The following is a 12,532-nucleotide window of genomic DNA, read 5'->3' as shown; positions in this document are numbered from 1 at the left end:
GGAAATAATGTCTCCTAAATGCCATTTCAAATTTCACTTTCTCCATAAAAGCTTTCCCTTTCTTGCTCTTTCTCGCATCCAGATTCTGTAACTTCTCCTTCGTTGTATCATCATAGCCCTTTGCATTTTGTTTACAAAATTTATCTTATTCTTTAGGTAGTGGGATTTTGTCTCCTTCCCTAGTAAATTTTAAATTCCTTGTATTTTAACCCCCTCAATAATAAATCTCCCTTCTGACGTTAAGCACAGTGCTTAACTTCAAATGAAGACTCAGATCCTGAATTGAATTGTTTTACTTGGTTAAAATTCTTGGTAATTGTTGGTATAATTTGAATTATATAAACGTAGTATAAAATAAAATCATCTCATTTCCCACAGATTTTTGACATGTGACAAATACTGTTTAAGCACCTCTATTATAAATATATCTACCTAAATGTCATTACCAGGTGTATAAATTATTTTTGTGTGAATGTTTGGGATCAAAATTGCTGTGTGCCTCCCAGTTATGGGAGACCAAAACTAGCCAATTCACAATAGACTTTCAACAAGACACTTCCCTGTAATGATAATTGCTTTTGGGCCTCAAATTAACTTATTTACTGGGTTTTTTATTTGAAAGTCATTTCTTTTTAGGACCTGGAGGGGTTTTTGCACTGCCTGGGGAATTGATCAGCCGCCTTTAATTAGAAAAAGGCCAAGATATTCAATATACACTAACATCTGTGATATTTGTGATAGGGCCGGGTCAGGTGAGGAGAAAACGCAGGTTGGAGAAGGATGAAAACACTCATTTTTTTACCTTTCTTATGATGTTTTACAAGTCTGTAGGAAAAAGTAAAAACCAGGCATTGTGACTTGTCTTCACCAAACAGAGGACCCTGGGTAGATCAGTGGTGTGTTGGCATGATAGCTGGCCAGCATGGAAAACACTCTGCAGCAACATGAAATCTACAATTGTATCAGGGGAGGGGAACCTTTTTGCTGCCAAAAACTATTTGGATATTTATAATATCATCCACAGGCCATACAAAATTATCAGCTTAAAATGTAGCCTGCTATATTTGGTCAAACTCACTCTTAATGCCTTGGCAGGACCAGACCAAATGATTTCTTGGGCCTTATATGGCCCCCTGGGCCAGACATTCCCTTCCCCTGGTTCAAAAGAAAGAACAAATGGTACCAGGGAAATAAAATAAAGGTTTTTCAAGTATGTTTTATTAATTTTTTTAAATTAGAGTTTACATCCACATTTGATCCAATAATTCTTAACCTTAATGAAAATGGCATGTTGCAGAATTCCCACCAGAAGTATCTAGAACACAAGAGACAGGTTTGGCTCATAACACAAATGCCCTTGAATCTTGAAGGCAACATTTGTCTTTCAAAATTATTAAGTCCTTCAATTTTTTTAATAAATCTATTTGAAGTAAAAATGTGAGTTGAAGAGTATATATCATTACTAGCTACAAAATAAAAATGGTGCCCAATTTGTCTACATATTTTGGGTTTGTTATTTTTTTCAGGGTGTTTTATACCTTTATACAAAAAGAAGAGAGGAAATTATATGACTTGGAAATATCAAATTATCCTTGAAATGCAAGTTACTTTTTAAAAAAACTTAAAACTAGGGATTGGGAAATAAGCAACACAATTTTACTTTAAAAGCAACATTAACCCAAACACAGATGTTTAAAAAAAAAGAAAGAAAGAAAGAAAATTGCCTTTTACCCATCTATCTCTAGAGACCCAGGGATATTATCAAGGATTGAAATAATTAATTGTCACTAAAGGACACCCTTATCAAATATCATTTACATCAAATGTGGGTTTTTTTTCTATATTTAATAGTCAATTAAGATGTAAAAATGTGCCTGTTAAGGAATATCACAACCATGTTAATAGTAAATCAAGGACTTTATAAAAGGCTAATCTAGGAGATCATTCCAAATTTGCTTACAAAGGAAATTAGCATTGATAACCATCTTTCTGCCTGCAGAAGAAAATGAAATATATTATTTCCATATGTGTCTCTAGCACCTAAAATATTTTAATTTAAGAGCATCTTAAAATAGTAATTCAGCTTTATAAAATTGTCACATCAGGAGAAGATTGTTTGCCTTAGAAAAGCAGTATTCACTCTATCGGTTGCTATGGTAAGCACCTCTAAACAATATATTCATTACTGCATTTAATAGTTGATTTTGAAATAAAAAAATAATGGAGGCCACTGAATGTAAAACTGATGATAATGAAATGCAATTATTATTTTTATGGTTTTCAAAGTATCTAATTATGTGGCCATTAGTTTTCTTATTTTGCGTATTGCATTAGTGGATTTTCTAGAATTATGTTGCTATGAATATATTTCTTTAGGGAAAACATAAAGTTTTCACTCTCTTTTTTCTATGTACACACATGTATACACACATTTATATCAAGTTGTATGGGTGTGTACATGTGTATGTGTAAATATATATGATTTGATTGAGGTAAAATTTATATTCAATAAAATACATTGATTTATTTATACAAGTTAGTAAATTTTGAAAAATGTATAGAATATTGGATCCCTCACAATAGTTGAGATATACAACATTCCAACAAACTAAAAATACCCTTGTTCTCCTTAATATCAATTGCTAAATCACATTCCAGATGAAGTAAACACAGATCAACTTTCTGTCACTATTGACTTGTTTTGCCTGTTCTAGGATTTTGTAAGTATGTACTATTTGGCTATTTCTTCATTCACCCATCATAAAGTTTTTGAGATTCATACATTTTTTTTTCTTTTTTGTTGTTCAATGGTAATTGATTGAATGAATAGCATAATTTATCTATTCACCTATTGCTAGATAACTAGGTTGTTTCTAATTTGGAAGTGAGATAATTAATAAATCTAATATGAACATTCTAGTAAACAAATTTATACGGACTTTTGTTTTCACGTCTATTGGTACATACCTAGAAGTGGAAATTCTTTCATTCAGAAGTATTCATTTAAATTTTAAAGTCCCTCCCAAAGCAGTCCTCAGATACTCCAAAGCGGCTTGCACATTTTCCACCCCTTGAAATGCGTAATAATTGCAGTAGCTCCACTTCTTTACCAAAGCTTGCTATTTCCAGTCTTTTTATTTTAAGCCATTTTAGGGAGAATATTGTTGTCTCCTGTGGCTTTAATTTTAATTTCCCCCAAACTAATATTGCTGAGTACTTTTTCATGTGCTTATTAGCTGTTTGAGTATTTTATTTGGTAGAGTGTTGTTCAAATTTTTGCCCATTTTTAAAATCAGATTGTTTTCTTATTATGAACTGTTCATATAATCTATATAAAGTCTCTTATTATCCATATGCTTTCCAAATATTTTCTCCCAGTATGTGGTTTGTCAGCTTGTCTTTTCATCCTCTGCATAGTGTCTTTCAAAAAAAAAAACAGAATTTTAAAATTTTTGATTAAATGTAATTTATTTCTTTTGGGTCTAGGTCTAAAAACACCTTGCTTTCCACATCACAGGGTGTCTTTTTATGTTTTCTTCTAGAACTTTTAGGTATTATGTTTAGGTCATGTTTCATTTCAAAATCAATTTATGTATATATGTATAATAAGAGATAAGGTTATTATTTTTTTTAAAATATGGATATCTAGTTCCAGCACCATTTATTGAAAACAGTTTTCTTTTTTTGAATTAAATTACTTCAGTACTTTCAACAAAAATCCAGTGTTCTATTTCTGGAACATACACTGTTCTCTTATTGTGTATTTCTATCCTTATGCCAATATCACACAGATATTCTCTTCAGACTTAATTTTCTCATTTTCTTCTGAGGCTCTGATCACATGAATGTTAGGTTTGTTGTAGTTCCTGAGATGTCTGTGGTCTTTGAGGTACTCCAATATTTTTTCTATCTGTTTTCTTTCTGTTTTACAGAATTCAGTGGTTCTCAACCTTCTGGCTCTTTAAATACAGTTTCTCATGTTGTGACCCAACCATAAAATTATATTCGTTGCTACTTCATAACTGTAATGTTGCTACTGTTATGAATTGTAATGTAAATATCTGATATGCAGGACGGTCTTAGGCGACCCCTGTGAAAGGTTTGTTTGACCACCAAAGGGGTCGTGACTCACAGGTTGAGAACCACTGGATTAGATGGTTCCATTGGATAGGTTTTCCAGTTTACTCATTTTTCTTCTGTCATCTCCATTCTGTATTTGAGTCCATCTAGTGATTTTCTTGTTGATGTTGTTACTATACTTTTTTTAGTTCAAAGTTTTCATTTGATTCTATTTTATGTTGTCTGCTTCTTTACTGAGAGTTTCTTCATTTCTTTTTTCCAAGAGTATTTGCAATTCCCTGCTGGAGCAATTTTTTTAAAGATGTTTAATTGATTCTGAGAAAGAGAGAGGAAGGTAGAGGGACACAGACAGAAAAATATCTATGTGAGAGAGAAACATACTAGTATATTGGCTGCCTTCTGTATATGTCCTGTAATTTATGCTGTCTAGTTCGAAGAAAGAGAAAGGATGTATCAGCAGAAACAATTTTAAATTGATTTAAGCATTCCAATATTAACAGAGACCATCAAATTTCTTATTTTTCTTTTTATTAACATAACAGATAATAAATAGATAGTTAAGATTTCCACTTTTCTATCCTATTTTTTGAACCTCTATTTTCAGTCACCCTCTGGCCCCAGAGGTAAAAGCAAAGCTCTCCTCATCTTCTCTTGCAGAAGATGTCAAACACTCTATTGCTACAAAGTCTTTCCCTTGTATTTGAAAGGTAGTTGTCTCATGTTTTAAACCATATAAATAAGAGACCCCTTCTACTATATGAATTCTGGTGCCATGTGTTAACATACTCTATTTTTCACCACTTTGCACATGTCAGGTTTGTTTTTTCCTCCCAGGTAGATTATTAGCTCTTGGAAGGAAGAAATAAAGCCTTCAGTTTTGAAATAAAGCCTTCAGTTCTTTATCACCATCTCATCTGTTACATGGGCTAAACTTTAGAAGCATCTCTGCATAAGCTTCCTGGATCTCCAATGAATACACTTGTATCAACCCTATTTAGAATTACCAACACTATGATTTTCCTCATAATACCTATTATTGCACAGAAAAACTAAGAAAGCATACATTAAAAATAAAACGCATATCTACAACACTTATATATAAGAGTTTTCTAGGCGAGAATGTCTTTCTATAATCACAAAACAGAACATGTGGGGTCTGATATGATTAACTTCAGTAAAACAAAGACTCAGTATTTGTTGAATATTCTTTGGAGATTTCACTCATTCTTATTTCCTCAAAACCTCAAAGAACTCATGAACACGGACAACACTGTGGTGATTGTGGGGGATAGGGGGTGAAGATGGAAGAAGGCATAGGAGGAATAAATGGTGATGGGGGGGAAATAAAGATAAAATAAATTAAAAAAAGAAAAGATAGTGAGCTAGGAAACAAACAAACAAACAAACAGATGAAACCTATAACCTGATGAATCCTACACACTTACTTCTACCTTCTGACTCTAGCCTCCAGTTTGTAATGATATTTTAGATTTATCAGAGCTAATATCCCTCCTTCTAGTCATCTCTGTATTAGCACTTATCCAGGAAACAATAATTCCATATTGTCCTTTTTTACCCATAAACTGCTTGTTGGCTTATTTATCTCTATTTCCATAGTATTTGTGTTCTTGAGGCATTCATGTATGCTGTATTAAATCAAATAAATTGTCATGTTAAAAGAATATTTCTGAGAGAAGATACTATAATATTTTCATATTAGTATTTATATTTAAGTCTGACCTTAATGCCTCAGACTTCACCATTAGCACAACTTCTTTTCCCTTGTCTAAATGAGAAGAGAGGACACATATTCACTGTCTCCATCTTTATACCATCTTTTCCAGGACATAAACATTTACTAAGTACCTTTTCCTTTTTGCTTGTCTCAGGCTCCCCTTGGTTGTTTGTTTGTTTTGGGGATTTTTTATGACCTACTTCTCAACCTTATACTCACTTCATTACCTTCTCTTAGGCATTTTCCAAGTGATTCATATTTCTATATCTGCGATAAGGTATAGAAACACAAAGTGGAATAAATACTACAAGTGCGTTTGAAAAAATCCAGTTGGTTTAAGCAGTTAGAGAAAGAGTAAGAAGACTCTGGGTTGAGGTTAGCTTTGGGGACAAAGCTTTAGCCACATATCCTAGTCTCATAAGCAGATCATAGTCAAAGGTTGCAACTAACAACCCAGAACCCTTTCCCTGCAAGGGCACCACTGAAGACACCCCACTGACATGCTAATGAGCTTGCCAATGGCTCCTTTACTTACTAGTCAAGGTCCACATGTAAGCCATAGGCTCGGTCCTGAGAATGTGACATTAAACACTTGATTAATATTATTTGAACATTCTATGGCATCCGTGGGTGAAGCCACTATGCAAATATTGTCATTACTATAAATAAGTTAATATCACAGAAGAAATATGGGGATTTGTTCTTGAGGACCCAGAACAAAAATGATAAATGAGGGAAGTTGGTGAGAAAAGCATTTTTTCTTGGCCGGTGGTCAAGAAACAAAGCTTTAAACAATTGAAGGGAACTTACTCTAGACGTGTGCTGGGAAGCAAATTCAGCTAAATATAAATCAAAGGAGTTTTCCTGATTGTAATTCAAGAATGCCACAGTATAGGAGGCAAGGGAGCTTGCCGCAGGAAGAAACAAATATTTCTTCCCAATAGAGAGGTCTTTGTGATGCATGGGTTTCTCACTTCTATTCTTACATTTCTTTGATGCCTACGGAGAGGCACAGTGTGGTGACAGACAGGCCTTGTGGAGCTCTGGCTAAGAGATTGGTGAGAACACTGCCTGGGGAGGCAAGCGCCAGCTTTGCCATTAGCCGTGTGCCATTGAGTTACTAATTGCCTCTGTTACTCAGGCTTTTTCGTCTCTAAGATGAGCAAAGTAATAGTAGGAATCCCAGACTAGTCAGTGGTAAGCACTGTCCTAGCCTAGAGCAAATATGCAGTAAGTGTTGTCTTCGTTGTTAGTTTTGTTATTAGACTGTTTTTCAAAATCCATTTCCATACGGCCTTCTGGTTGGCTCTAGTTTATTTTATTAGCTCATTCCCAGTCACTCAGTCTGACCCTTGCTTGAGGTAGTCTGGGAAATTCTAGACATTTCACTGATCACAGTGGATTTTTCATTATGTGTTTGCATATACATGCTTTTCCCACATATTTGGTCTGATAAATGCCCACTGCTTATTTCAGATGCAGTTCTAACTTCTTTCTTCCTTTCTTCAAACACTATTTCATAGATTAAAGTTCTTTCTTTTTTTTTGTTCTCCTAATTCATGATCATCACCATCATCATCATCATCATCATCATCATCATCATCATCATCAATCATCATTTGCACAATGATACCTGTTACATTCTTTCCTCCTTTTTCAAATGTAAATTCTTTGAATGGAGGGACTAAGTATCATTTATTTATCATTGGGTCTCCCAGAACCTAGCACATTGCTAGGCACATGGAAACACTCTGTTTGATACATGAATGAATTGTGTATAATATGATATAGCAATGCTCAAAAAATTAACATAAAATATTAGAAAAATAGAAAATCAAATGAATATTTAGAACCAAAGAATAGAAAATAGAAAAAATTTCAATGAGCCCTTGCCAGTGTGGCTCAGTTGGCTGGGTATTGTCCACTGCACCAAGAGGTCACTAGTTAGATTCCTGATCAGAGCATATGCCTGGTTGCAGGCTCCATCCCAGGTTGCATGCAGGAAGAAGCCAATTAATGTTTCTCTCTTATTGATGTTTTTTTCTCTCTCTCTCCTTCTCCCTTTCTTTCCTTCTCTAAAGTCAATAAAACATTTTTTTTTTCAAAAAGAAAAAACTCAATGACATAGAGTTACCTTTTATATTAATGCCAAGAAAGCTCTTTAAGACAAGGTATTAAAAATCATGTGGACACACTTAAAACAATTACATATTTTTTTACTTATGATGACACTAAGCATTTATATAATAATCCAAATTATACATAAATATGAAAATACAAAAGAAAAGTACCCCAATATGATAATACAGTTGGCCTGCAGGGGTCCTCAAACTATGGCCCGTGAGCCACATGCAAATACAAATATTATATGTGTTCCCGTTTTGTTTTTTTACTTCAAAATAAGATATGTGCAGTGTGCATAGGAATTTGTTCATAGTATTTTTTAAACTATAGTCCAGACCTCCAACAGTCTGAGGAACAGTGAACTGACCCCCTGTTTAAAAAGTTTGAGGACCCCTGGCCTACAATGATAGAATTAGAGGTGAATTATATTTTATATTTTTCTGTAGTTCCAAAATCTGTACCAAAAGCATTTATTATTATTCAGAGTAGAGACGACTTATGTACATTTTTATCCTGAGGTAGTGTTCTACAATTAGAAATATAGGAATACCTTATAAAATACTATATTCAGGGATTTCCAATTGGTTAAAACATCATAAATAATTAGAGGTTCAATATCTTATCAGGTTATTATTTTTCAAACCTAGAAAAATACATATATCTCTTTAATACTGGCTATATATTATCCTGGTTATGGTATCTTCTCATATCACAATGTGTGATGCATACCCAGCTGCTAAATCTATAAACATATATTTAAGAGGCAGAAGGTCTGGACATGTGCTGGTAGTTATTAAATTGAATTTGAAATCTATAAGGGACAGAGTAAACTTTTGTCCTTGCTCTTTTCTTTGTAGTTATTAAATTAAATTTTAAATCTATTTGGGACAGAGCAAGCCTTAGCCCATTATACATACACACACACACACAGGCTGACTCTCAGGGAGGGAAGGAGATGTATGCAAAGTTACACAGTTGTTTAGTGGCATGGTCAGCACTAACTTGACAGTCCATGACTCTTTGTACTTATGCAACATCATAGAAATAAAGAGGGACTTTAGGAAGTATTCCCTACAGCCATCTCATTTTACAGATGGAAAACTGAGGACTTACAGTGACCAATACCAGTATTTTCCCCCGGATGACATAACTTTCTAGAATATGGTTAGAATTAGCAACCAGGTCTCTGGTATCTTGGTCATTGTGTTCTCTTCTGTAAGAGCAAGGAGTTAGGCTAGCTTCTTACCAATACCACTGTTATTAGTAGAAATGTTGAAGAAGGGCTTGACCCAGTACTTACATATTATTTGAGCATCAAAGTCTAATATTGTCCTAACCAGGGAAGAACAATTGTATATCAAGCAAAATGGTCAGTATCTTTTTTCAGAGTTTATCCAAAATTCTGGTTCATATAATTTATTTTCCTATGAAACAATGATCTATGACAAAGCCCATGGAAAATGTATAGCTTCTAATTCATATATAGCATATATATGTATGTGTATATCTTACAGAATATATTTTCCTAAGATCTTTACATCTACAAAAGGTATTTGTGTCTGTTTTAAGTCTTGATTGATAAACATAGGCTAAAGTGACCACTTGACTTATTCTTCACATTAACAGGGAGGAAAAATGTAGCTGGAAGAAGCTCTGACAGGTGGATGAGACTGAATTTCCATAAAAACTAAATCAGGATTGGGTCTGTGATGTCATAAAAATAACAGGGTATAAAAAAATCAAGGACCTGAGTTCTAGTTACATTCCTCCCCCAGATTAACTTAAATATCTAGAACAATTCCTTCCAAGATTCCCGATGTGGATCTCTTCATAATTCAATAAAAGAATTCATGGGAACTGATCATTTTTTAAGTCCCTGGTAATACTCCCCAAACCTTCCATAGGAGGGACCTCTTTTAGGCAGTCAGATGCTTATCAAAAGCCTTTGGTTATAACAAGTGATGCAAGATAGTAAGGCTGCAGTTCAAAGGCATTAAGGAGGCAATATAGATGAATTATCACCCAGTAGTGGGCAAGTTCCTGCCTAATATCTGGTGGTGCCTGATCCTTGCTTATATCCTAACACCCTGTCTGTGCCGAGAGCCCTGCATATGCAACCAGAACACTTTCTTTTTGCTTCAGAGACAAGCAGGTTAGGGTAGATGATTATTCTGATACATAACTGGGTGTTTTCTAATTGAGGATAAATTTTTATATAATCAGTTTCACAGAAAAAATAGTATTAGATAAATAAATTGCATCAATTCGAAGCCAACGTCTTATTAAAAGTTAAATGCATTTTGTTGAAAAAGGAAGGTGATGAAAACATATGACTTGATTTTAGAATCTACTCCTATATCTCTACCATCCATTACCTCAGCCATTATCCACTGAAAAACCTTTGTTCTTAGGAATATGCTAAGATCATGTCACTGCCCTACTAAACACTGCCAATTGCTTCCCAGTGCAATCCAACAAACCTTCCTATGGCCAGGGAGGCCCTCTGAAATCTGGGCTTTGCCTGTCTACAGCGCTAATTTCATACTCTCCCCCTTACTGTGCACTATGTTCCAAGCCCACAGGTCTCTCTTAGTCCTCAAATCCCCCACACCCCCTTCCACATTAGAAACCTTGTAGTAGCACCCTCTGCCCAGAAGGCTGTTTCCCCAAGTCTTTGGCTTCTAGACATTCAGGCTTGTGTGCAGATGTCACATTCTTAGGGACTCTTCCCTTGTCCTAAAGTAACAGTACCTTCCTGTCCACTCTGGAGTCTCTATCACATCACCCTTTTTAATTTTCTCTATGATTCTTATTATCCACTTAGAGTTACTTGAACTATGTACTCACTTATTTTCTTGCTACCCCTACTCTCTCAACACACCATAAGCATCTGCAGGGCAAGGCCATAACTTTCTTGCCCATCTAGTACCTACAGCACTTACAACAGAGCCTTTTACAAAGTAGGAACTGGATAACTAGTGTTGGAGGAAGGAAAGAAGGAAGAAAGGAAAGGAAGGAAGGAAGGAAGGAAGGAAGGAAGGAAGGAAGGACGGAAGGAAGGAGGACGAAGGAAGGAAGGAAGGAAGAAAGGAAGGAAGGAAGGAAGGAAGGAAGGAAGGAAGGAAGGAAGGAAGGAAGGAAAGGAGTGAGGGAGGGAGGGAGGAAGGAAGGGAGAAAGGAAGGTTATTGACATAGATCTGTTAACTGGAAATGCAAAATGGAATGTATCCATAGTCTTTCACTTGAGTCTTTATCAAATATACCAAATATTTATCATCATTAAAGCCTGTAGCTCCAGGGCTAGGAATTAATCCATGTGACATTCTCTATGATATGAATGGTTTTGAATGCCATTTGTCCCACTTACAAAAGACAAATCACTAGAAGTAGTAAATGATAGAGGGTGAGTGCAAGAGGAAAAACTCAACGTTCTTCTGGACCTTCTTTTCAGTGTCTTTCTTCTTCCAATGACCTTTTTCTTAAATCTATGCCCGCGGTGTCAGGTTTATTTGTTTTTATGTTTCTTACTGAATTGTATCTAGCATACCTTTTCTTTCCCACAATACACCAAACAACTAATTCTAAATTACATTTTCTACTCTGTGGCTGGCTGCTTTGCACCATGGGAGTAAACTCAGCTGAATAGTACAATCAAAGGCCTACACATAATTAGGAATAAAACTCTACTTTCTCCATTAAAAAGATGACTTGCTGTCATTCTTTGCTATCATACATATCTTATCCTCTGATGCTCCGGAAAGCTGAATTTTCAAATCTGTAACACTTCTTCAGTTCCCTGGGTTTGATTAATAATAATTGTCAGCCCATTAAAATGGATTATGATGATTCCCAAGGAATTGGTTGTTAACATAATTAACAGCTGGCTTTACTTTCAAGACATTAATCAAAAGAGCAAGTTGCTGGAAATGACCAGGTTCTCACAAATGTTGATAATTAGAGAAGCCATTGAAGTTGTGTGACAGTGATTCCTGATGCTGTTATCTGAGTGATTGTATCGCAGCTTTATATACTCACTACGTGATGTGTTCTCTCAGGTGTTATTAAACCAATAGGCATTTGAATGAATTTAATTTAAAAGACACAGACTCCATATTTTCACTGTTTACTTTTGAACTGAATGAAATATTAAAAAATGTAAAATGACCATGATACACACTGTATAATGTTCTCTATTAATAAGGGCAAATAAATTTCATATATGCAAATTATCCCTATATTGCTCCAATAGAGCCTAACTAGCTCTATCATCAAAATAACATCGTTTTGAGAATCAGGAAAAACTTTACCATTATCTGCTCATACCACATACTATATTTGTATATAATGAAAATAATACATGAAAGAACTTAAGGAAGGACTAAACACACAGTGGAAGTTTAAAGCAATCACCTTACCAAGAAAGTGAAACCTCTCTTGACATTTTAGAATCTTTGCTTCCAGTATCTTTATGGGCCTAAACTATTTTGTTTATATTATAATTATACTTTGTGTATAATTTTATTTCCTGCTTTCTCCTAACATTATCACATGAAATTTCTCTGTTAAATGAGAGAATTAATAAAATAACATTTT

The sequence above is a fragment of the Myotis davidii genome, unplaced genomic scaffold (assembly GCF_000327345.1).
Source record: "Myotis davidii unplaced genomic scaffold, ASM32734v1 scaffold204, whole genome shotgun sequence".
In the NCBI taxonomy this organism is placed as follows: domain Eukaryota; kingdom Metazoa; phylum Chordata; class Mammalia; order Chiroptera; family Vespertilionidae; genus Myotis; species Myotis davidii.
Note: the sequence above shows the minus strand (reverse complement) of the source record.